This window comes from Megascapheus bottae, chromosome 7 (genome assembly GCF_031878675.1).
Source record: "Megascapheus bottae isolate mThoBot1 chromosome 7, mThoBot2.hap1, whole genome shotgun sequence".
NCBI lineage: Eukaryota > Metazoa > Chordata > Mammalia > Rodentia > Geomyidae > Megascapheus > Megascapheus bottae.
In genome coordinates this window covers 12,147,434-12,171,188 of record NC_143515.1, presented here as the reverse complement: position 1 = coordinate 12,171,188, position 23,755 = coordinate 12,147,434, and the positions used below count along the sequence as shown (strand labels likewise).

The 23,755-nt window shown below is 38.4% G+C and overlaps 1 protein-coding gene across 1 annotated transcript in view; it reads left to right on the top strand.

Annotated features, from left to right (window-relative positions):
* Positions 1–14,727: 14,727 nt before the first annotated feature.
* Positions 14,728–23,755, top strand: part of Aff3 (ALF transcription elongation factor 3) — a 539,479-nt gene continuing 530,451 nt past the window's right edge. The window contains exon 1 of the mRNA XM_090336509.1: positions 14,728–14,817. The gene's annotated coding sequence lies outside the window, so the exon portion shown is untranslated. The remainder of the gene's footprint in view (positions 14,818–23,755) is intronic.

Genomic DNA, 23,755 nt, shown 5'->3' with positions numbered 1-23,755 from the left:
AGCACCAAAATAACCCAAAGTAGAGCTGTAATACAAATGGTAGAGATCTATCCTTGAGAAAACAAATAAACCAAATGAAACTTAGGAATAACATCCAGGCCCAGGCCCTGAGTTCAAGCCCCAGGACTAATACACACACACACACACACACACACACACACACACACATATCACAAAGAGTTGTTATTATAAATATTGAGCTAATACACTGACAGCAAGTATTTGATTTCTTAGTTGGTCACCACTATTGTCACTAGTCTTATTCTTTTTTAATATATTTTTATTGTAATTAATAGAAGGGTTACATTATATTTACCAGATAGAAGGTGCATTACTTCACACACATTGATACCCTTTCTCATGACTTGGTCCCCATTTCCCTCCCTCACCCCCACCCCTCATCTTGTTTTCCCCCTTCCCTATCTGATTTCAAATAACCAAATATGCATATATACAATATATCAAATAACAAGGTGGAATACTGTAACAATATGAGATAGCCAAGGGACAGCAAAAGAGATGAGAGATAACATAGTACATTAAGGACAACAATCACTCATTATATGGCTTTGTTTCTATATCCTGAAGATCCTTTCATTTAGCATCATACTATATGGCCTTGTGTATCTAAGTTTTGTTCTATTGCAAATCTCTGCTAGGAGAGCCCAAAGTTTCTACTGATTATGACAAATGAGGGAAACCATTGAACCTATGTTCCTTTGAGTCTGGCTTACTTCACTTGATATGATTTTTTACTAGTCTCACTCTTATGATCTTTTTTTCATAAACTTTGAGTTACCACAGCTAGGGTTAAAATAAGTAGATGTCCTAAATACAAATTAAGCTTCCTGTCTGTAGCTCAGTATTGTAATCTTCATATTATAAACTTGTCTGTTAATCCCTGGCCTTCACAGAAAAGCATCCCCTCTGTCCTGATTCTCTTCTTAACCAGCAGTTCAACAGTCTCTGCTTCTTCTCTTTCTACTGGTCACTCTTGCTGCCACTATACACATACACAGTACCCAGACTACCGTCACTACTTGGTCAGGGAGGCCTAATTCTGTCCTTAGGGACTGACTGGTTGGACCTTCAGCATCTGAGTTATTCTCATTTCTTCTCATTTCTTGGTAGTTGATAGTTGAAGAGGTCAGTGCAGATAAAAAATGAATTAACCTGAATACTTGCTGAATATCCTTCAACCCTACCTTCTTTCAGCCTTTTCACTTCTGTTACCCTATACATTTTTGTCCTCTATTCTGACTCTTTTCTAGTCACACACTTCGATATTCAGCCTTTTCTCTGTTCTGATAGGTGTAGTATAGCTCCACTTGTTTCGGAGTCCCTTTCCTTGATGCTGGTTTTTCTGTGCAGAGTAGAGACAGCATTTGCTGACTGTTCATTTCTTTTGCATTTCTGCTCATGCCTATCCTCTGCGGGGCTTATTCCAGTCTCATCAGGCAAATGTTGGATCAGGGCATGCATGCTTAGAGGAGCTCCTTTGTGTCTGTCCTGTGGATTATGAGCTCAGGCTTTTCTCATCTCAAGGGCTGTCTTCATTCCCTGACACAAGGGAGTCACTCGGTTCCGCCAGGGCCTGGATGTAGGGAAGCCCTTGAGAAAGCCTTTCCATTACTGGAATGTGGGTTGAAAGGGCTGCTAGAGTGAGCTGCTAAAGCTTTACAAATGTTTAGGATAAAGTATAAATGAGAAAAATATGCTCAGCTAGGTTTTTTGTTTCTAACTAAACCATGTTCTTAATTCTCTTCTACTAAAATGTAAGCATTGAGATCTAGAAGAATGACTGTAGGCCAGATGCCAAAGGTCTTGTTCTCAGAAGCATGCTCTTTCTCTTCCTCCTTTCCTTTCTCTCTCTTCTTCCCTCTTTCCTCTCTCTTTCTTTCTCTAGTCTTTCCTTCCTCTCTCCCTCTCTTCTTCCATCTTTCCCAGCCTCCCCCCTCCCTTTTCCTGACAAGGAAAATCAATATTTTGAGTGTTATTGTTTAATAAAAACAGTACAGTGATCATGAGTTACAAACACCATCTTTTACACTATTGGCAAATGTTAAATCTCTTGGAGAATGTAAACTTTGGTGGACTAGGATTTTTACTAACTTACAGCCACAAGAAGAAATCAAGTTATGAGAACATAAATTATACAGCCACATTGCTTAATAAGTTTTCAAGGAATGAGTATACATCCAAGTCGAGAAATCAGTCCCCTCTGATGCTCTATGTGGCTTCTTCTTTCACCACTGTTACCCTAAAGAAAGCTGCTATCAAAATTTTTATCATCATCTGCTCTGCTTAAAATTATAAGGCACTGGGGCCGGGAGTTTGGCCTAGTGGTTAAAGTGCTTGCCTAGCATGCATGAAGACCCGGGTTCGATTCCTCGGTACCACATACATAGAAAAAAGCCGGAAGTGGTGCTGAGGCTCAAGTGGTAGAGTACTAGCCTTGAGAAAGTCCAAGGACAGTGCTCAAGCCCTGAGCCCAAGCCCAGGACTGGCAAAAAAAAAAAATTATAAGGCACTATTTTTTTTGCCAGTATCGAGCTTGAGGTCAGGGCCTGAGCACTGTCCTTTCTCAAGGCTAGAGCTCTACCACTTGAGCTTCAGCACCACTTCCGGCTTTTTTCTATGTACATTGTACTGAGGAATCGAACCTAGGTCTTCATGCATGTTAGGCAAGCCCTCTACCACTAAGCCAAACCCCTAGCCCTGTTGAGAATGGATTTTTCTCACACAAAATTGTGAAATTGGAAATTGGAGTCTGTCACTCACCAGGTAGGAATGACTCTTTCTTTGGTAAAGAACTGTAAAAAAAAAAATTGTAAAGAGCAAGCAACAGAAACAATCCACGGACTACAAAACTTAAAATCTTTACTATGTGTTGACTCTTGTTTTGAAAAGTTTTCTGATCCACCTATGGAGTATTCTGTTGTGTGACAGACCACAAAATATAGGTTCTTGCTGCGGGATATTTGTGCTCTTTACTGTTATAGCATGTAGGAATATAAATATTAATGCACATGCATTTTGATATATGTGTGTACCCATTTCTGTTTGGGATATGTTCACAGGTCAAATGATTTGTGTGTAAATTGTGCAGCTACTCAACCTTAGTAGACACTTATTGCTGAACCAATGTAGAAATTTATTCTCAGCAATGATTGAGCATTCTAGTTGCTCCACAATTTTTTTTTTTATCAACCCTTGCTGTTGCCTGTCTTTTGCATTTGAACTATTTGGGGAAATGTATACTGATAACCTTTGAGTTTATATTTACCTACTATCTCCTGGTGCTGAATACTTTTTCATATAAATATTGTATATTGTATGCATATTCCCTAGTAGAGTATGGCTTCCATTTTGTCCAAAGTTTGTCTATAGTTTCCTGATTGGTTGGTGTCTATCCTTTTCCAAATTTTTTGTTAGGTCTGAAGCAGGATTATCCTGTTATACTCTGTTGTTTGTATTCTTTGTAATTGGGATTGAATCCAGGGCTTTATGTACACTGAGCCATACCTTCACCCCCTTCATTCATACTTGACCTCTACAATTATTTCCTTTAATGAGCTGAAATTCTTCATCTTAACACAATCAAATTTGGCAATTTTCCTTTATAGTCATTCTTTGAAATTTTATTTTAGACATCTTTGCCTTCATTTGTGTCATGGAAATATTACCCAATATTTCCTCCTTGAAGTGCTATTGTTTAGTCTTACATATAGATCTACAATGCATCTTTTTATTTTAATATATAGAGGGGTTACAGTTATATTCACAGGATAGAAGGAGCATTACTTCTCACACAGTGGTACCGTTCTCATGTTTTTTCCCCATTTCCCTCCCCCATCCCTCCCAATTGTCTTGTTTTCCTCCCTTCCCTTTCCTATTTCATATAAACAAATAAATGTATATACAGTATACCAGATTACAAGGTAAGATACTATAACAATATGTGAATAACGAAGAGGCAACAAAAGAGATGAGAAATAACATAGTATATTAAGAACAACAATCATTCATAATTAAGCTCTTGTTTCCGTGTCCTGGAGGTCCTTTCATTTAGCTTCATCCTAAATGACCTATATATCTTGGTTTTGAGCTATTGTAATCCTCTGCTAGGAGAGTCCTAGATGTGTACTAATTATTACAAATGAGGGAAACCATTGAGCCTATGTTCCTTTGGTTCTGGCTTACTTCACTTAATATGATTTTTTTCTAAGTCTTTCCATTACAAGTCTTTTCTTACAAATGGGGCAATGTCATTCTTTCTGATGGCAGCATAGAATTCCATTATGTATAAATACCACATCTTGTTGATCCATTCATCAACTGAGGGACATCTGGGTTGGGTTCCATATCTTTGCTATAGTAAATAGTGCTGCAATGAACATCGTTGTGATAGTGGCTTTAGTATGTCCTTGTTTCTGGACATTTGGGTAGAATTGCTGGGTTACAGGGGAGCTCTATGTTTAGTATATAAGAATTCATTTATGTTAAATAAGAACGTCTACTCTTATTCTTCATGATTGACTGGATACTTCTCAGGCTACTGCATTCACATAGAAACTCACAGAATAAATAGCAGAAAAATACTTTACATGAGAATTAATATGACATATCCTCTAGGTCATATCACTTAGGTCCTCTTTCCTTTTTATTCCACCTACTACCTTGCAATTTTCAATGCAGAGTACTTACTTAAATTTTATTAAATGTATTCTAGTTTTATGGTATTTGTTGATTTTAGTTTGAATACTATGGTTAAACTTTTATTTACTGATCATTTGTTACTGATACATAGAAATATAATGGATTTTTTAAACTTAACCTTGTATTTTGTATTATTGACACATTCATTATGAATTTTAAGTTTGTTTGGTCTCATCTTTTCTGCATATCTAATCATTCAGCTGGGAACATAACAGTTGAATTGTTCCCTTTCCAATTCTTATCTTTTTGCTAACCTTCTTATCCTGGTCATATTATTTATGCAGTATAATATTGGAGAGAAGCAGTAATGGTAGGCATCTCTTTTTCATTTCTGATTATAAGAATAAATGTTTTCAATATGTTACCACTAATTACTCTGTTATAGAAATCTTATAAATACTTTATCATACAAGGGAATTTTCTTTTATTTCTAGTTTTTAACTTGTTTCTTCAATAAAGAGGTATTAAATTTGGCCAGATGCTTTTCATAAATCTGTTATAATAATGATATATTTTCTATATTTATCCTGATAATATGATGAATTACATCAAATGATTTTTCAAATATTAATTACTGGATTAATCCAGCTCTTCAGTGATATTATATTCTGTAAAGATTGTAGGATATAGTTTACTAATTCATTCTTTTGGGCTTTTCAGCATAAGCAAGTTTGGCTGGCCATTTTTTTATTGTCTTATGTTCTCTGGTTTTGCTATTGGGAATGTGCTGGTTTCATACATGACGTTAGAACAAGTTTTCTTGTTATTTGTTCTCTAGAAAATGTGAAGGATTGGCATTATTTCTTTCTTCATTTTTAGAATTACTCACAGTGACTACATCTAGACCTAAAGATTTCTATATAGAGAAACCTTAATATAACAAGTTTATTGAGGTGGTTGACTGAAAGAAACTGCAACTATTTAGAGTGAATAATTTGGTCAGCTTGAACTTGTATGTACATCTATGACTGTCACCTATACCTCAGACAAGATAAAGGAGAATATTCTCGTTTCCAAGACTTTTTTTTTGGTGCCTTTGTACAACTTCTATACTGCCCTCCTTATTCCTCAACCCTCAGCTTTATTTCATTTTAGTTTTTTTTTCTATTTTCTCCAAATTTAATAGAATTGAAGTAACACAGTCTGTTCTCTATTCAGCTGTCTTCTTTCAGCATAATTATTTAGAGGTTCTTCTACACTGTAACATGTATTAATTGTGTGTGTGTGTGTGTGTGTGTGTGTGTGTGTGTGTGTGTGTATACGCACACCAATAAAGCCAATATACCTTCAACTCAGGGCTATTTGCTCTTGCTGGGCTTTTTTGCTCAAAGCTGGCACCCTATCACTTGAGGCACTCCCCCTTTGGGCTTTTTGCTGATTATTTGGAGATAAGAGTATCTCAGATTTGTCTGCTCAGGCTCCATTTGAACTATGATCTTAGCCTCCTGAGTAACTAGGATTACAGGCATGAGTCATTATCACCTGGCTATGTATCAATAATTTTTAAGCTGAGCAATATACTACTCATATGATTTAACCAGTCACCTTTTGATGTATATCTAGGGTGTTTCCGGTTTGGCGCTACTATAAACGAAGACTTTGAAAGTTTTGGTGTAGACATATGCTTTCATTTCTTTTCTTGTTATGCAGGAATAAAATAGCTTGGCCATATGATATGTAGATGTTTAACTTTAAAAAAAAAATCTGCTAACCTGGCTTTCAAAATAGTTGTTCCGCTTGACCTTCCCACCCCCCATCAGTGTATGTGAATCATACTTTGTGAGACATTTTAATTTTGGACATTCTGTTGTAAGGATATTTCATTGTGGCTCAAACTTGCATGCCTCAAATCACTACTACTGTGAATAAATATGTGTTTATTTCCCATCTGCATAACATCTTTGATGATGTTTTTGGTCTAATCTTTGCTTACTGGGTTGTTTGGAGTTTATTATTACTTTTTTAATGTAATTTTAATTCTTATTTTTTTATTGCCTCTACTGGATCTTGAACTCATGGCCCTTGTGCTACTTCTGAGATTCTTTGTTCGAGGCTATTCCTCTGCTACTTTAGCCACAGCTTTTTTTATGGGGGGGTGGGGCAGTTAATTGGAGATAAGAGTCTCATAGACTTTCCTGCTTGGGCTGGCTTCAAATCACGATTGTCAGTTCTCAGCTTCCTGATAATTTAGGACTATAGGCACCAGCCATCAGCATCCATCCTTGAATTTAAATACTTTCTGTACTCCATATCTTTAGTTATATTTAGGGCTTGTAAGTATTTTCTCCCAGTCTCTGAATTACTTTCCATTCTCTCAAAGGTTTATTTACAGAAGCAGAAGTTCTCAATGTTAATGATGTATAAGTTACCAATATTTTATTTCTGTGGATGATGGAGCTAAATCAAGAAAATAATTTCTGTGAGTTGATGGTGACAGAAAGGGAGGTAGTGATTGTCCAAAGAAACTCATGCTGGACACTATTTACCATAGCACAGATATGGAACCATATCCCTCAGTTGATGAGTGGATCAACAAGATGTGGTATTTGTACACAATGGAATTCTATGTTGCTGTCAGAAAGAATGACATCGCCCCATTTGTTAGGAAATGGAAAGACTTAGAAAAGATCATATTAAGTGAAGTAAGCCAGACTCAAAGGAACTTAGGCTCAATGGATTCCCTCATTTGTCATAATCAGTAGAAACCTTGGGCTCTACTAGCAGAGATTTGTAATAGAGCAAAACCTTGATACAAAAGGCCATATAGTAGGACGCTGAATGAAAGGATCTCTAGGATATAGAAACAAAAGCCATATAATGAATGATTGTTGTTCTTAAGGTACTGTTATCTCTCATCTCTTTTGCTGTCCCTTGGTTATCTCATATTGTTACAGTATCTCACTTTGTTACCTGATATATCGGCTATATTTGTATTGGGTTATTTGAAATTGGATAGGGAACGGGGGAAAACAAGATGAAGGGTGGGAGTGGGGGGAGGGAAATGGGGACCAAGACATGTGAAAAGTATCAATGTATGGGAATTAATGCACCTTCTATCTGGCAAATATCATGTAACCCTTTTATTAATAACAATAAAAAATATATGAAAAACAAAACAAAAAACAACAACAAAGTCATGCTGGAATAGCAGCCTGAGAGCTCCTCAGAACCACTAATCTGACATCCAATGCTAGTTCCTGAGAGTTTTCTCTGACCCTCAGACCCCATTTTTCCTTTATGTCTAGCAGACTGGAAGTATCAAGCGAATGAACACCTCCACTGATCAGCCTTTGATCAATAGGATTAGGTATAGAAATACTCCAGCTCCAAATCCCTGGCTCATGTGTTTTACAGAAGTTCCCAGGTCATTCTCCTAGAAACCTCAGTTCCAGCTGGCCACAGCAGGTTGGAAAATAGTTTCTTCTGGCTGTTTTCCCTTCTCTCCTCTCTCCCAATTCCCTATTGGTGTTTCATTCACTTCTTAGTAGAACACTGGTCTGGAGTTTGCTTCTGAGAGAACTCAAACTCACACTTAAGATTTGAACTGGTGCAGATGTGGTATGATCTGGTTCCTCGGCAGCAATCAGTGGAGACAATGGGAATCAAGAGAGGAAAAGTAGACGAGGCCACAGGGCTTTGGGCCATGGTCAGTCTTACAGAGGTCTCCATGGCTTCCCTTTTTTTTTTTTTTTGCCAGTTCTGGGGCTTGAACTCAGGGCCTAAGCACTGTCCCTGGGCTTTCCTCAAGGCTAGTACTCTACCACTTGAGCCACAGTACCACTTCCGGCTTTTTGTTTTTGTTTTTTACTATTATGTGGTACTGAGGAATCAAACCTGGGTCATGCTAAGCAAGCACTCTACCACTAGGCCAAACTCCCGGCCCCTCCATGGCTTCTCTTTTAACAAGTATTAATAAATAAGAGTCTTTTACATGATTGGAGTTCCATGTGGGGAGACTGCTGGTAAGCTACACCTTAAAAATCAGTGAATGACTCACCAGCCACAAATAGTGCTTTCCATCCAACTGACGTGATCAGCTTCTTTCACATGTATTTGTCCTGTATTAATCATGAGAATTTTCAAAAATGGGAGACTTTTGAAATATATACAACCAATTAGATTTAATCACTATCCTGCTGATAATCATTTCAGATTTTCTTATAGACATTAAAAAGGAATCAGAAGTCAATTTTTTCCCTTAAGCTATAGAAAGTATGATCAACACAGGATGATTTCCAACCTAATTTCTTTCTGAAATTTCTGTTTTGCTTGTTAAACCCTGAGTCAGGTGGTACTATGCAGTTGGTGTTGATCTTAAGGTTTGAAAGCTTAACTGTGACTTCAACTTCCAAATCTAAAAGGACATTTTCTAGTGCTTCAGATATCCAGCATTGCTCAGCCAGCACAGTAAATTCACTCAAAAAATTAAGGAGACAGTCCTATACATGGGTATACAAATATACTTATCCCGTAAAGCTAAATTTACTCTTTATTCTATTTTTTCTCTCTTCAAAGTAGGAGGGAAACTTTCCTCTGCCTGCCTTTAGACAGGAAACTGTAGATCACATTAATCTAGAATTCGTTGTCCAAACCTCTATAGTGATGAGGTAATATAAGAAAGACAAGCTATAAAATTAGACAATCCACAGCAAAGTGAGCATCAGCAAAATTTGTTCCCAAGCCTCCCTTTTCACACAGTCTACCAAGTTGTGATCTGTTTAAAGTAGTAGAAGAGAATCTTTTGCTTGCTCTAGATCTAAGTGTCTATTACAGCCATCCTGTTTTGTGTCCCAAGGACTCTCATTTGTAAATGCAATCAAGGACTCCCTAGCTTTCTGGTTTCCATTTGGCTTTGATTAATCGAAGTCACCAGTAGGAGACCAGAGACTAGAAAGAATGAAATCAGGGTACTCCCTCGTGTAACTGTCAGTTGAGTTACTGTGAACAGGATATGGCAATTGACCTAAATAGCAGCTCTTTTGAGGTAGACCCTCCCTCCCCAGCCCTCTGGTCACAGGTGGGGGTTGGGGAATGAGAAGTGGTTGGTAATGGCTTCCTGCTGTTGCTAACCCTGGATAGCCTTCATCATCTTTTGTTGGTTTCCCTTTACTAAGCCCACCAGCAATATTTAAGTTTTTTGTTTTTTTTATTAACTGCTCCCCAATTACACACTCAAAGTGAATATGCCATCTGTTTGCAGCCGTGAACTAAGACTGGTGCAGTGTGGGACGTAAACCATACAAGGTGACACAACACAATGGAGGGCCATGTAAGTCAACCATAGCCAGAGATGATACAGCTTGCAAAAGATGCTGGGTTTCCAATTGGCAGATGGAAATGATGCTGGGAAATTTTCAAATCACAGCTGAAATGACTGTCTAATGTCTGACAGTTTTTCCAGTTAAAACATAAAGAGTATCCCAAAAACTCATTGCAGAGAGAGAAGGGGAGGGAGAGTAAAAAGAGAGATAGGGCAAAGGTATGAATCTGCGTATTTCTTAATAAAACAAAGCTAACCTTTTATTGTAGTTGTTTTGTTGTTTATTTATGAGATATTTTCTTTAGACATGTAACATAAAACTGCAAAGGAAATCCTGACAAGCTCTTTTGTCAGAACACTTACCATCTAAAAGCCACCCAAATCGGACTGGATTTGTCCCTTTTTAAATTAATACATAATTATAGTAACAACTTAAATCTTATTAAATGCCAGATAAATTTATTTTCATAATTGCATTCAATTTTTAAGGGCAGTGTCCCAATCATACTTCTTATTCCACTGTTACCTGTGAAAATTTGGTCCTCACATATACGGATATATTTTCCTTTTTTACTCATAGTAATTAATTAATTTTTGTGGTGCGGAGGATCAAACTCAGGGCCTTGCACTTGCTAGGAAGCAATATGCTACACATTACCAGCCCATCTATGGATTTTACTGGGTTTTGGGGGAGTGAGGCTATAGCTCATGGGGCAAATGACTTGCTTAGCAAGTACAAGGCCCTGGGTTCGATCCCTATCACCATAAATAAATGAGTAAATGCCTTTTCCTAGGACCAGTTGTCTTAGATAACAATATCTTTTGTATGTTTTTTGAAGTAGCTGCAAAAGACCATCATGGGAGACAGACACATCACTCCCTTAAGAAGTATCTGAGGGCCTCTCTGCTGAGGTGGGAATTGGCCTGGTGTTAGGGATCTACCTCCATCTCCTCCTGCCCCTTTGACCTTGGAAAACCATCACTGAATTACATCATTTAAATATTTAGTCCAAGTTTATGGAGTGAGATAAACACTGGTGAATATTAACTCTTGCTTGAATTATTCTACTTCATAGCTGTTCTGTCAAACACAGTATTTGTTTCAATAAGAAATCAAAAGTAAATATTGATCATGCTTTTGAGTGACAGTTTCAAAATGATTAGGAGTAAAAATAAAAGATTAATGGAACTAAACCAGACTTTCTACCTTTCAAAGAAGATAACACATAATTCATACAAAAATACCCAAACAAGAGAAGTACTAAAAAATAACAGCAAGGAGAATCCAAGAAAATAATGTCACACAAGACAAGTAAATTAGTGAAGACAATAAAAGTAAATGGAACAAAAAATTCCTTTTCTAAAGGACAAATATCAGAGAAACACATAAACTGAAATCAAGCTTCCAAGATCCTAATATATAAATCAACATGACGAAGAAATATTAAAATTTAGGAAGATGTTTAACATAAAGGAGGCAGGAGTTACAATATTTCTATTCATACAATGTCAAATTCACTCTAATTATAATTACAATGAGAATTCGAATTACCTTTTGAATTGGTTAAAGGTATAAACAACAATACAATTAAAACCTATAAAACATTTATATGTTCAAAAATATAGCCTCAAAATACAAAAAGGAAAACTATTTAGAACAAAAAGTAGTTTGCTAATAAACCCCAAAGGTAGGAATACAATAAGACACACAATGATATACTGAGTTAGAAATAATAGCCAACCTTCTCCTTTCCTGCTTTGGAAAAGAATTTCCCACTCAACTAAATACTCTCAGATCATAAAATTATCCAGGCCTTTAGGTAGGTTAGGCTCTCTAACCTTTGGTGTGTAAACCTCAGGATATTTCCCAGAAATGTTGTCTGGGACTGCTCAGCAAAGAACTTTCAGAGAGGGTGCCTGAAATCAGAGAGAGGGAGGGAGGGATATATATATGTGTGTATATATATATGTATATATGTGTGTGTGTGTATATATATATACATATATACATATATACACACACATATATATAACTGTATATATAACTATATAACTTAACTATATATATATATATAGAGAGAGAGAGAGAGAGAGAAAGAGAGAGAGAGAGAGAGAGAGAGAGAGAGAGAGAGAGAGAGAGAGAGAGAGAGAGAGAGAGAGGACAGAGAATACCAAGAGCTACATCTGGCTTCTTTCATTGCATCTCAGTGCATCAAACATGAACTTAGAAGTCTTGTTCACCTGGCCATTGATCTTAGCTGCCTAGCAGAGATGAGGTAAGCTCCTGCAACCCTGCCCACAGAGCACCTACTGCAGAGAGGCCAAGTCCTGGAATTAAGGTATGTGCTTGAAGGTGTTCGTTTGGTCCCTAACTCATTGTCATTACATATTTTGGAAAATATATAGTTGGACACCAACTATATGTTGGTGTCCTTGTTTGTAAGTCTTTTAAAAGGTGTGCACAAACCATTTTAAAGAAAAGTAAGGGAAGACTATTAGGTTCTTCTCATATAATTTTAACTGTCATAAAATTTGGAATATTTGCTTATTTATTTTTATTTATTTATTTTTTATATTTTGCCAGTCCTGGGGTGAACTTCTTTTTTCTAAAAGCAGACATTCTATTACCTGAACCACAGGCACCACTTTCAGCTTTTCTGTTTATGTAGTACTGAGGAATTGAACCCAGGGCCTTGTGCATGCTAGGCAGGCTCTCTACCACTAAGCCACATTCCCAGCTCTGAAATGTTTACTTAAAACACTTAATTATTTCTAATATATTGGTATAAATGTAGCATCAATAATGAACACCAAATTATTTGAATAAATAATTCTAAAAAGTATTGCCTAGGAATTGCACAGTCTATCGCAAGAAAATGTAAAATAATGTCCACAAAAAGTTAGCTGTTACTTTAAAATATTAGTTCCTCAAGTATTGCTTCAAATTTATAAATCAGAGCAGGAAAAGCAATAAAAACAGACCCCCACAAAATATTAGTTCTCAGGCTGAGTTGAAAGTCTCAGGTCTGTTAAAGCTCAGTATGCCATTTAAAATTTATTTGGGTAATGGAAGGTAGCTACACCTACACGATATCAATTTAATGATTTTTTTCCCCCTGCCTGCTGGCATACTTTAATCACATGTATGAGTTCTTATCACTGTCCTGTTCCTTTGCTTTCACTATCTCATTTGTATGCAAATTCTCTTGTAGGCAACTTATTCCTTGGTAAATGCTACCAGTAGATTGAGTGTCTCTGTAATTATGTTCCATCCCTGTCTACCCTATTTGTTTCTTATTTTATCGCCACTGCAGCCCCTGCTTTCATTCCAGGCTTGAATTACAGAGTGGCTCAGGCAGCAATTTTTCTTATGGATGATGGGCTTGCTCTACCTTCCTCTCTTAAACGTATCACCTACTTATGTGGTATTCTTCTAAACTGACAGTGTAGGGTTTGTTCCTTTTTCCTTGTTTTCATTTTCTGGTTTTTTTTTTTAAATCAATTTGTAAGCTATACATCTGGGGGTTCTAGCAGAGATAAGTTGTTTGACTTGCTCACTTAGACTCCTTTCATTCCTTCCCCTAGATTGATTTATGCTATATCAAAATATGAGGTGAAAGTATTTTATCTACAAGCATATGTTTTGAGTTCTTTATAGTAAGGCTGAGAAATCTAATGAAAACATGAGACAGACTTGCCAGGAATAAACATAAACATTACGCATATAGATTTACATATAAATGTAAACAAGATGGTGAATATACCTGTTTTTACTCAGTTATACCAGTGTAGTTGAAAATTGTGTGTGTGTGTGTGTGTGTGTGTGTGTGTGTGTGTGTGTGTGTTGAGTGTGGAGCTTTCAAGTACCATCTGGAGAGTGGAAGAGTCTACTCATGTAGAACACAAACCACTAAGCTAGGGAAGGAAAGGAAATAAATCAAGATGGTAGCCAAAGAATGGAAGCCTTACAGTGGGAGACAACATGAAAAAAAAAATCAGTATCGTGGAGCTATGGGGCCCAAGGGGAAAGTTCTAGAAGAAAAGAAATGAACCCTGTGTCAAACTCTATGGATGTGGTGGCAAACACAGTAACTGAAATTGTTCACTGACTAAACTCTCTGGTGTTAGTAAAAATGAGTGAGATTAGTAAAGATCGTGAAGATTCCAGAGATGAGTGAGTAGGATGGAAAGTGCAGGTAAGGAGGCTCACTACGATTGGCTAAGGAGTGGGAGGTAAGATGCATTGAAGGAAAACAGCACGGAGACACTGGATTCCTCCATTTGGGTTGTCTTACTTTTCTCTATATACCTTCATTCTAAAATGCTCTACCCGATATGTTATAAACCAGAGGCAGGGGAGGCTTTGTTCTTGGTCTTTTGAATGTACAGGCAATTTGAGAAACTACTGAAATCAGAACCTAAAGATAAAGAATATATTTAAAGGATTCCAGAATGTCCATGGGGCTCTTTTAACTGGTCTGTAGGAGGTCAGAAAATAGTGATGGAACCCTTCTCCCTTGGCCACCGTGGCAGTCTTGTTCTGGTGTGTGCCTGGTGACTCCTCAGCATAAATCCCAGGCTCTTCCTCCAGCCCCTGATTGGCCTTACCCCTGCAGCCACTGAAAGAAGATGTCTTGGGTGTCTGCTTTAGTCACTCGCCTCCACACTTTCATATCCTCTATCAACACCTGCACACTTGGGTGTGACCACACACGTTCTTCCTGTTTGTACAGAAAGTGCCATTCAGAAAGCTTGCCAGTGAGAAGGGAGCTGAACACTGCCTCAACGGAAAGAAGTTCAGTTTGGGAACAAAAAGAAAGGAGCGTGTAAATTGGAAGGTAAGTTCAAGGTGGAAAGCATCAGGATCCTCAGGGGTGGAGTTGGTGCCCTGGAGAGGGAGACTTTTAAGAAGCCAGACAGTCCTATGCTTCTCAGGTGTGGGCTGCAGGTGGCATTTCTAACCCTCCCTCATTGAGATTTTCAGCCTTGGTTGGATGGCTGGACCATGAAAAGACCATGGTGGGATGTGATGAGAGCAGGTCATGTTATTTGTGTGCAGGTAGCATGGAAAGGAGCTACACCCTAGAAATGAACATGCTAACAGAGATTTGTGATGCTGATGAGCCTATGGGCCCATGTCTAAAGTTTGTTTAGGCCTTATCTGTACTTCAGTAGGAGAATCCGTGGCACAGCTACCCATTGATTGGTGGATGGCCTTGGTAAGTGACCTCACAGAGGTCTGGAGACAGGAGGAAAGTATAGGTGGTTTAGCCTAAGGCCACTCTCACTTCTGCAGAAGTAACTCAGAATACATGAACTCTTGTGGGGATAATAACACTGTGTTTATATTCTTTGACAGCATATTGTGTGTGCATATTATGTGTGCCTGGTTTGTGAACATACCATGTATTTATGCAAGGCATTAGGTATATATATATCACATATTATATGATACAAAATAACATAGTGACGTTTTTTGTTCTAGAACTGGGCCTTGAACTCAGGATCTGGGCATTGTCTCTTATTTTCTTGCTCAAGGATAGCACTCCATCAACTTGAGCCATATCTCTACTTCTGGCTCTCTGGTGGTTAATTGGCAATAGAATCTTCTGGACTTTCCTTCCCAGGCTGGCTTTGAACTGCAATCCTCAGATCTCAATCTCTTTAATATCCTGGTTTACAGGAGTGAGTTACTAGCACCTAATGTAAGTGACCCAGTTTTGAAACAACAGAAAATGAATAATGTTTATATATGTATTTTCCTTGTTAAGTCTTTCAAATATTAAAATACAATTGTGTTTAGATAAGGGGGGAATCCTTTCTAAATGGAAGATATTACATTAGGAAGAGATTGAAGTCAAATGTTCACAATAACCAATGTCCACAATAACCGAGTGATAGTACACTCACTCTTCTCAAGTATCCATTATAAAAACTAAACAATCTGTTCAAGAAACTCTTCATTCTCTGCTTTTAGCAATAAAAGCACTTGCTCCTTGGTGCAAATTGAGACATTGTTGAAGTACATGAGCCCTTTCCTTCATTGAGACATGTCGAGGTTTCCCTTTTCACGGTCTTAGCAAGATTAGTACAGTGAAAGTAATACAAACCTGCCATGTTCTCAGGGTTGTGGTTTGGCTTCTGTCAACTGCTAGTACTCTGATGTTGCCTGCACTTGGTGTTCAGTTGTGTCATGCATACTTTATAATTGGCATTTGAAAATGGAAAAAAAGTATATATCACTTGTTTGGTAGACTATATGGTTCAAATACCAACTCTAGTGAAATGGAGTTGGACAAGTCAACATATCTTTGTCTCAGTGGTCCCACATCTGTCAAATGGGTACAATCATAGTCCCCATTAAATGAGCAAAATACATGTCAAATATTTACATGATTCGAAAAGTACTTAGAACACTGAAATGTCTCAGTAAGTATTAGCAGTTGTCATCATAATCACTTGTCCTGGTAGTCACCACCATCTTTTATGAAATTAAACTGTTAGTCAAGAAAGGAAATGGTAGGAGGATGGGAAGGTAGGAAATGGGTATATAAAATGGGTTTAAAAGACCCTTAGAATCAGAGCAATGACACAGCAGTCCTGATGTTGCACAGGAGTAGAGAGCAACTACCAGAGAAAGGAGCCCAGGATACTGCTCCTTGTCAGGCCCATTTATGAGATGAGCAAGCAGCGGAATCTGTGGGCTACATCCCAATTGCTCACATCCATGGTCCATATCCATGTGCCTGGCAGCCTAGACAAGAGTTACCTGTAACTATGATCCCAGGAGATAGCAGGGAACATGCGTTTAGTGCCTGCCTCTCACAAGTGAAGCAATCTGCCTGGGGATTTGACACATTCTTTCATTTTACTGCAACTGAGTCCTTGTGATTCTGTCTGAGAAGAGGTTAATAGACATTTGAAGGATGCAGAGCTTAGAAATGGCTGCATTGAGAGATCTGACTCTCCCCAAATCCTATGCCCCCACTGGCCTTGCATCACCTCTGCAATATGAGTTAGTGTTACTAAAACACAACTGATGAGGAGAGTCAAGTCCCGAAGAATTCAAGAAATGATTTCAAAGTCACAGTGACAGTGAGTCTGAGAGGTGTGTGTGTGGGGGGGGGGTGCAGTGGGAGGCTGGATGCTTGGTTTTATTTCATTGTTCAAAGAAAAGAACCCTAGATTGGCAACCTGCCTCTTGAGGTTTATAGATACAGGATCCTGTCACAAATCACTTTTATCTTTCTCACTTCAGTTTCTTTATCTGTCAAGTGGGTCTAATAACCAACCCTCCAAGGTACATGGGGTTTTCTAGGGGCCCACTGAGGCTCCATATATAAAATGCTGTAACATTATTTCTGATTCATGTGAGGGAATAATGTTGGAAGTTACTTTCAGGAAAGGCAGGTTGCAAAGAAAGTACAGATGAGGTTGGTTCAGAAGGGCATGCCCTTGACTATGATTTAACTCCTTTCAAACGGTTCCTTTGTTCTCTCTGCCACTGGTATTTTATTCTATTATGTGTTGAAGTATTCCCATCTATGGAAATCTAGTTTGTTCTTGAGTTTTGGATTTTATAAATTAAATTCCAGGGATTGTTCTTCTCCACTTGTTAGTACAACCATCCATCCTCATCTCTCTATTTTGGTAAACTTAATAAGCAAAGGATATTATCTCCTTTTTGACTTGGTCTTTGTTTGATTATTAGTGAACTGATTCTCAAAGTATCAAACCATAGATTTGAGAAATTGCTAAAACCATGACTCCTCATCCATAATACAGCTCCTTCTAAAATGAAATCGCATCATTTTCTAGTGATTAAAATAGAAGCAGGTGTTTGTGTACAAATATAAACCTATTAAGAAGCATCTTGCATAATATTCTTCTTTGTAGCTTTTATCTGTGCTAAAAATGGGAGGTTATAATGAATACAAGACAACTAGACTCTTGCAATAACTAATAAACATGACAATTTGATTTATTCCTGCTCCTCCGCTATAGCCTGTTGACAGATTTTTCTTTATGGAAAAATTACCATGGTTTAAATCTCTATTGTATGGCACTTAATTCAATCGACAATATGTTACCAATTAGATCCTGCTTAAACTACCATCAGCCAGCAGAAAGGGAACATGTTAAATAGGAGGACAATCAGATAACTAGTAAAGTGCTCTGTGGCCACTTTCTTGGGGCCAAGGAGCAGTGCTGAGATAATAAAGAGGAAAGGGGCAAATTGAGCATTTACTTCCCCCATCATGAACAGAGAGATTGTTTCCAGCTCTCCTGTAATCATGCAAAGAGTTTGTATTTGAGGTGATTGTTGTACAAGTTGCTAGTCTAGCCCTCCGTCATCCTTCTGGAACCTGGAACCTGCTGACAAATTTGTCAAATGAAAGCCCTTCTACTTCCAGGACTTCTCTTTTGGGGATGCCTGACTTCCCCCAACTCTTGGGTGTTGGCCACAGTAAGAGATAAATCTTAAGTAGGGGGAAGCCCCTCTCCCTATTTTCCTCTTGAAATCGGGTTGTATTGGGCAGTACTACTGTTACCAAAAGAGAAATTGAGGTGATCTATGCTCAACAATATCAAGTGATTAGTTTTAAAACAGATGGTGCTTGGTGCCAGTGGCTCCTGTTTGTAATCCTAGCTACTGAGAAGACTGAGATCTGAGGATGGCAATTTGAAGCCAGCTTGGGCAGGAAAGACTGAGACTCTTATCTCCAGTGAACCAGCAAAACACTGGAAGTGGACCTGGGTTCAAGGGAAAGAGTGCCAGTTCTAAACTTTATAACTTCAGGGGGCTTGGAGATAGTAGGGAGAGGTAAGCAGGAGAAAATGAGAGATGAGGTAACTGTAACAACACCTTACTTATGTAACTGTAACCTTCCCCCCCCCACCCCGCCCCTGGCTTATCAGCATTTCAATAAAATATCTCTTTTTTTAACTAAGGGATAGCTCCCAGGCCCTGAGTTCAAGCCCTAATACTGCCACAAAACAAAAAAAAAAATCCTGAGCAGAAACCATAAGGATAATAGTCTGATGGTCAGGTGGCAAGAGCCAGAAATACCATTCCAACAGGGATAGAAATGCAGCAACCATCTTGCCCACATAATATGGCCACTATTACAGGTATGGCCTCATGTGTTTCCACACTGGGCTGTAGCAGAGAGAAGGTTGAGAATTTGGGCCTCATGCCTGCCCCTAGGAAAAGGTCAAACCTGTCCACTGGGTTTCAGGCCTTACATTCCAAAAGCTATTTACAATAAGGTGTCTCCCCAAAACTTTCCTGTGGGGTAGCACAGGAAAGCTGGTGGTTGGTAGTTACAGTAAATAAAATAAAATAAAATAAACCATGAATATCTTCTTCCCAGTCCTGTCCCAGCTTCTGGGACAGGTGGCTTGTTCTAAATGGGTAAGATCTAAAGTTGGGTGGGTTTGTATAGATAAAAGTACAAAGGGGGGAAATTGGGAGACTGAAAGTCCCATCCCTAATTTCCTTAATTCTCCTGTAGTTACTTTGCTTTTGTGGCTGCGAGTGGAGCATGAAATGATAGAATATCCTTAAGGATCACTTTAAATTACACTGATGGGCACTGGGTTCTCTTCTATACCACACTGGACATTTTGGTGGACATTTTCTGAGTTACCACAGTAGACACTACACATTTCTTTTTTTATTCTTTAAGTAATCAGATATTATTTATTTCTTTAACATATGGAGAATGAAGGCTTTAAGACAACAAACGATCCGCTCACATCCATAGATAAGGTGTGAGGTTCAAACCTGGCTTGTCCAACTTAAAATCTGCCCCATCAGCCCAAGCTGGACTCAGAGTTTACACCACACAGCCTCAGCATATGTGGCCTGTTTTGCATATGAAATCTCTTTCCTCTACGACTTCGTTGTGTGTGTGTGTGTTATGTTTGTGTATGTGTGTTTATGTATGTGTGTGTGTACGAAAATGTATGTATGCATGAATGTGTGGAGTGTACTCCCCAGGCACACAATTAGGAAGAAAGCTGAAAAGGGTTCAGAGGAAAAACCTCCCAGATGTTATAACTTTGCCTGGGCTATCCCTGTTTTTGAAATACCGTGAAAATATTTTCTAAAGCAAAGATCAAAGGACATATGGTCTGACTCATGGGTTAACAAAGGGAAAGAGATTTGAATTGTGGAATATCTGGGACATTCTGAGATGTGTGGCTACAATTATTACCAGAGCACCTTGGAAAGCAGGTAGTACTTCAGGAAACACCATGAAATACTGTGTTAAATCGCCTTCTCAAAGCTAGGACGGATTTTACTAACAGAAATGAAGACAGCTTTACACATCAGCATAGAAGTGAAGGCCATGGAAACAGCAAAGATGTTTACCTATGTTTGCATGGTCTATAAAATTGTTAGAAATCATGAGCAGCCTTTATATGCAAATTCTCATGGCAAGAATAGAAAAATACAAAAGAGGATCTAATTCGCATGAAAAAAGCACCAAAATTTAAATAGCTAGAAAAGCTTTAAGAGGAAACACACACACACACAGCCTACCTTTAAAAAAAGTTACAAACGCTACTGAAAGAAAGAAAACAGAAAACATAAATGTGGGAGACTTGGCATCAATTCATTTATATGTGAAAAATAAAATTAAGATTCCCTTGCATCCATGGTGGAAATTGGACTTAACATTTTAACCTAAGAATAGTCATGATTATTTTGATACAAGAAAAAACAAGAGGGTGCAATGCTGGCTTTGCTGGGCACAAAACTTCTGTGGTTACCTTGTTCCCAATGGGTAAACACACTGCTGAGAGAGAAGAGGAATAATGTAAGTCCACTTGCATCCATGTATATGCAAGTTTAGCATGCAAAAAAGACTCCTCTTTATATTAGTAAGATCTAGAATGAAGACAGTAATATCAAATGTGGCAGACCCTCAGGTGACTTGATTCTTTGTCTTAAGTGGACATGTCTTCTTGCACCTTCCTTTCCTGGACCCTTGCCACAGCTTGTTCTCTTATTCCCATCTCATTGGCTATTTTTCTGAAGTTTCCATAGAAGACCCCAGTCTTCTAATTTCTCTGTTTTGTTTACTTTTTTCTTTCTTTTTTGGGGGTCGATTGTGGGGCTTGAACTCTGGGCCTAAGCATTGTCCCTGAGCTCTCCAGCTCAAGGCTACCACTCTACCCCTGGAACCATAGCACCACTTCCTGTTTTCTAGTGGTTAATTGGAGATAAGAATCTTACAGACTTTAGTTCCCATGCTGGCTTTGAACCGTGATCCCCAGATCTCAGCCTCCTGAGCAGCTAAGATGAGGCTTGAACCACTGTGCCTGGCTGTTCTGTTTACTTTTATTCCCAATGATTAGGTTGAATACCACCCTAGTAATTCCAATAGTGCTCAAGCCCATATCCCACCAGGCTTTTGAACATATATTAAGGCTTGTGATCTAAGCACATTCAAGCAGATCTATAATTATCTATGAATCTGACCTTGTTTCTCCTGTAGCTTTATCACATCTCATTCCTCTTGTGCTGGTCCAGCACCTTGGCACCATTCTTTACTCCTTGCTTTCACATCTGTTCCATCAACACATCCTGTCTGTATATCCTTTGTCCTGTATTCAGCATTTAGTCACTTCTCATCATTTCCTCTACCATGCTGGTCTAAGACCCTGTGGTCTCTCACCTGTTCTCCAAACTGGCCTTTTTTTTCCACATCTGGCCTCCTTCCCATTGCTCTCAGCACAGACCCAGAGGAATTCTTGTAAACTTAAGTCATAACATACGACTACTCATAACCCTCCAGTGGTTTCCTATCTCACTGTTTCATTGTCTGCTGATGAACAAGCAATTAGCTAAAACCATGGGGGCTTTTGATTTTGCTCAAGACATCATAGGGCAGAAATTTGGGCAGTTTGGAGCTGGATGAGCTGGAGGATCCCCATCCATCCACAGGTCTAATGCATAGACCCCTGCCCTCTTTTCCTCCTTCTTGTGTGTCATCTCATTTTCTAGGTCTCTCTCTGTCTCTGTCTGTCTCTCTGTTTCTGTCTGTCTTTCCACTTCTCTCCTTTCCTCTCTTCTCCTTTCTCCTTCTCTTCTCTATGTTCAGCTAATGGTCATCACCACTAGTTGTACTTTTCTAGAGTGACTGGCTATTAAGAAGCAGGAAGCAAATGACATACCAGTTAAGGGATCTTCCCCAACCTGACAAATCACTCTTCCTTCTATTTAATTCTCTTGTTCAAAGCAGTTGCTACACATGCACAGTTTCAAAGAAGGTGAGAGGGACACTGATTCATGATGCCATGGCCGTCTTTGGAAATGTAGTAGATTGCAATCCACTACATATAGTAAGTAGATTGGCACTCCTTCCTGTATCTAAAAGTTATCTGTCACTTCTCTCAGTTATTTCTGCTCAATGCTAATTTCAGAGAGGTTTTCTCTGACCACCCCATATAGAATACCCATCCAACCCATCCGTGTTCTCTAAGCACCATCCAACATATATATGCTATCATTTGGCCTTCCTATTAGCATCTAAGCTCCACAATTCTAGTAGGCACTTATTAGACATTGCATTGGTTAGAATTGTGGATGGGTCTTTTCATTTTTTTGCTTTTGTTGTTTTTGCTATATTTCTACAAAGTGAAAAACATGCATTCACTACCTAGTTATTTGTTTCATTGTCTGTATATAAATGGTAGTTTAAGTCCAAACGGTAAGAAAAGCATCATGTTTGACAAAAGGAAAATTGAGAAAGTCCTACCAATTAAACCTAATCTCTTCTTTCAATTGTGAAAGAAGATTAAACAGAAAAAAAGGCCTAGTAGCATTGGCTTTGTTCTATTTTTTTCTAGATCCGAGTGTTTCCCTGTTTTATTTCATTCATTTATTTTTTTAATTGACACAAAATTGTGCATATATGTTTATACAATGTGATACTTTGGTCTGTATATACATTGCACAATGGTTAGCTCAAACTATTTAGTATACACATGATTCATAGTCCCATTTTTGTGGTAAGAATACTTAAACACTTCTTCAGTAGCTTTTAAGTAAAGAGTATGCTACTCTTTGCCACAGACTACCTGCTGTGCTATGGGTCACATGAATCAAGAACCCTAACAGCATTCTGTGGTCTTCGATTGGCAACCAGTTCTCCACAATCTTCTGCCAGATGTTTTGGGTGAGGGATTGAACAGTACTCTCTCAGAACAAGTGGAATGCCCAAGAAACTTTCCAGGCAGGTGTTCTGCCTCACCCTGGCTCTTTCTGTTTGATGGCTAAGTGGCTGACAGCTAGCTTGCTCTATAGAAAGGGATAGCATACAGATTCAGTGTGCCAATATATGTGCTCTTCTTAGGACAGTGTCTGGCTATAATAGGTACTCACTAAACAGTAACTTTTAATATTACTGTTTCCTTCTAATGCATGCGGAGCACATAGCTAGAATTTGACAATGTTTATTTACTTGCTCATTCCCCGGAGTGCAAAATGGTGACAGGGCACTAGTTCTTAAGAAATCTATTTCAGTAGGCAGCCTCTCCCAGGGGAATTGCAGTAACATCATATCATTAATACTGACCTGAAAAATCATACTCATTCGCATAGCTTAGTGGCTGGGAAATCACTGTGGACACAGTGAACCAACCGTTCGTCAGTTTGGTTAAAAATAGCCCAGTGCATCCTAGGGTCTGAGTTTCACAGGATTAATAGGCCGTCCTGTTATAAGTCCATCTTTTCATTTTTTAAATAGCATATCTATGTTCTGA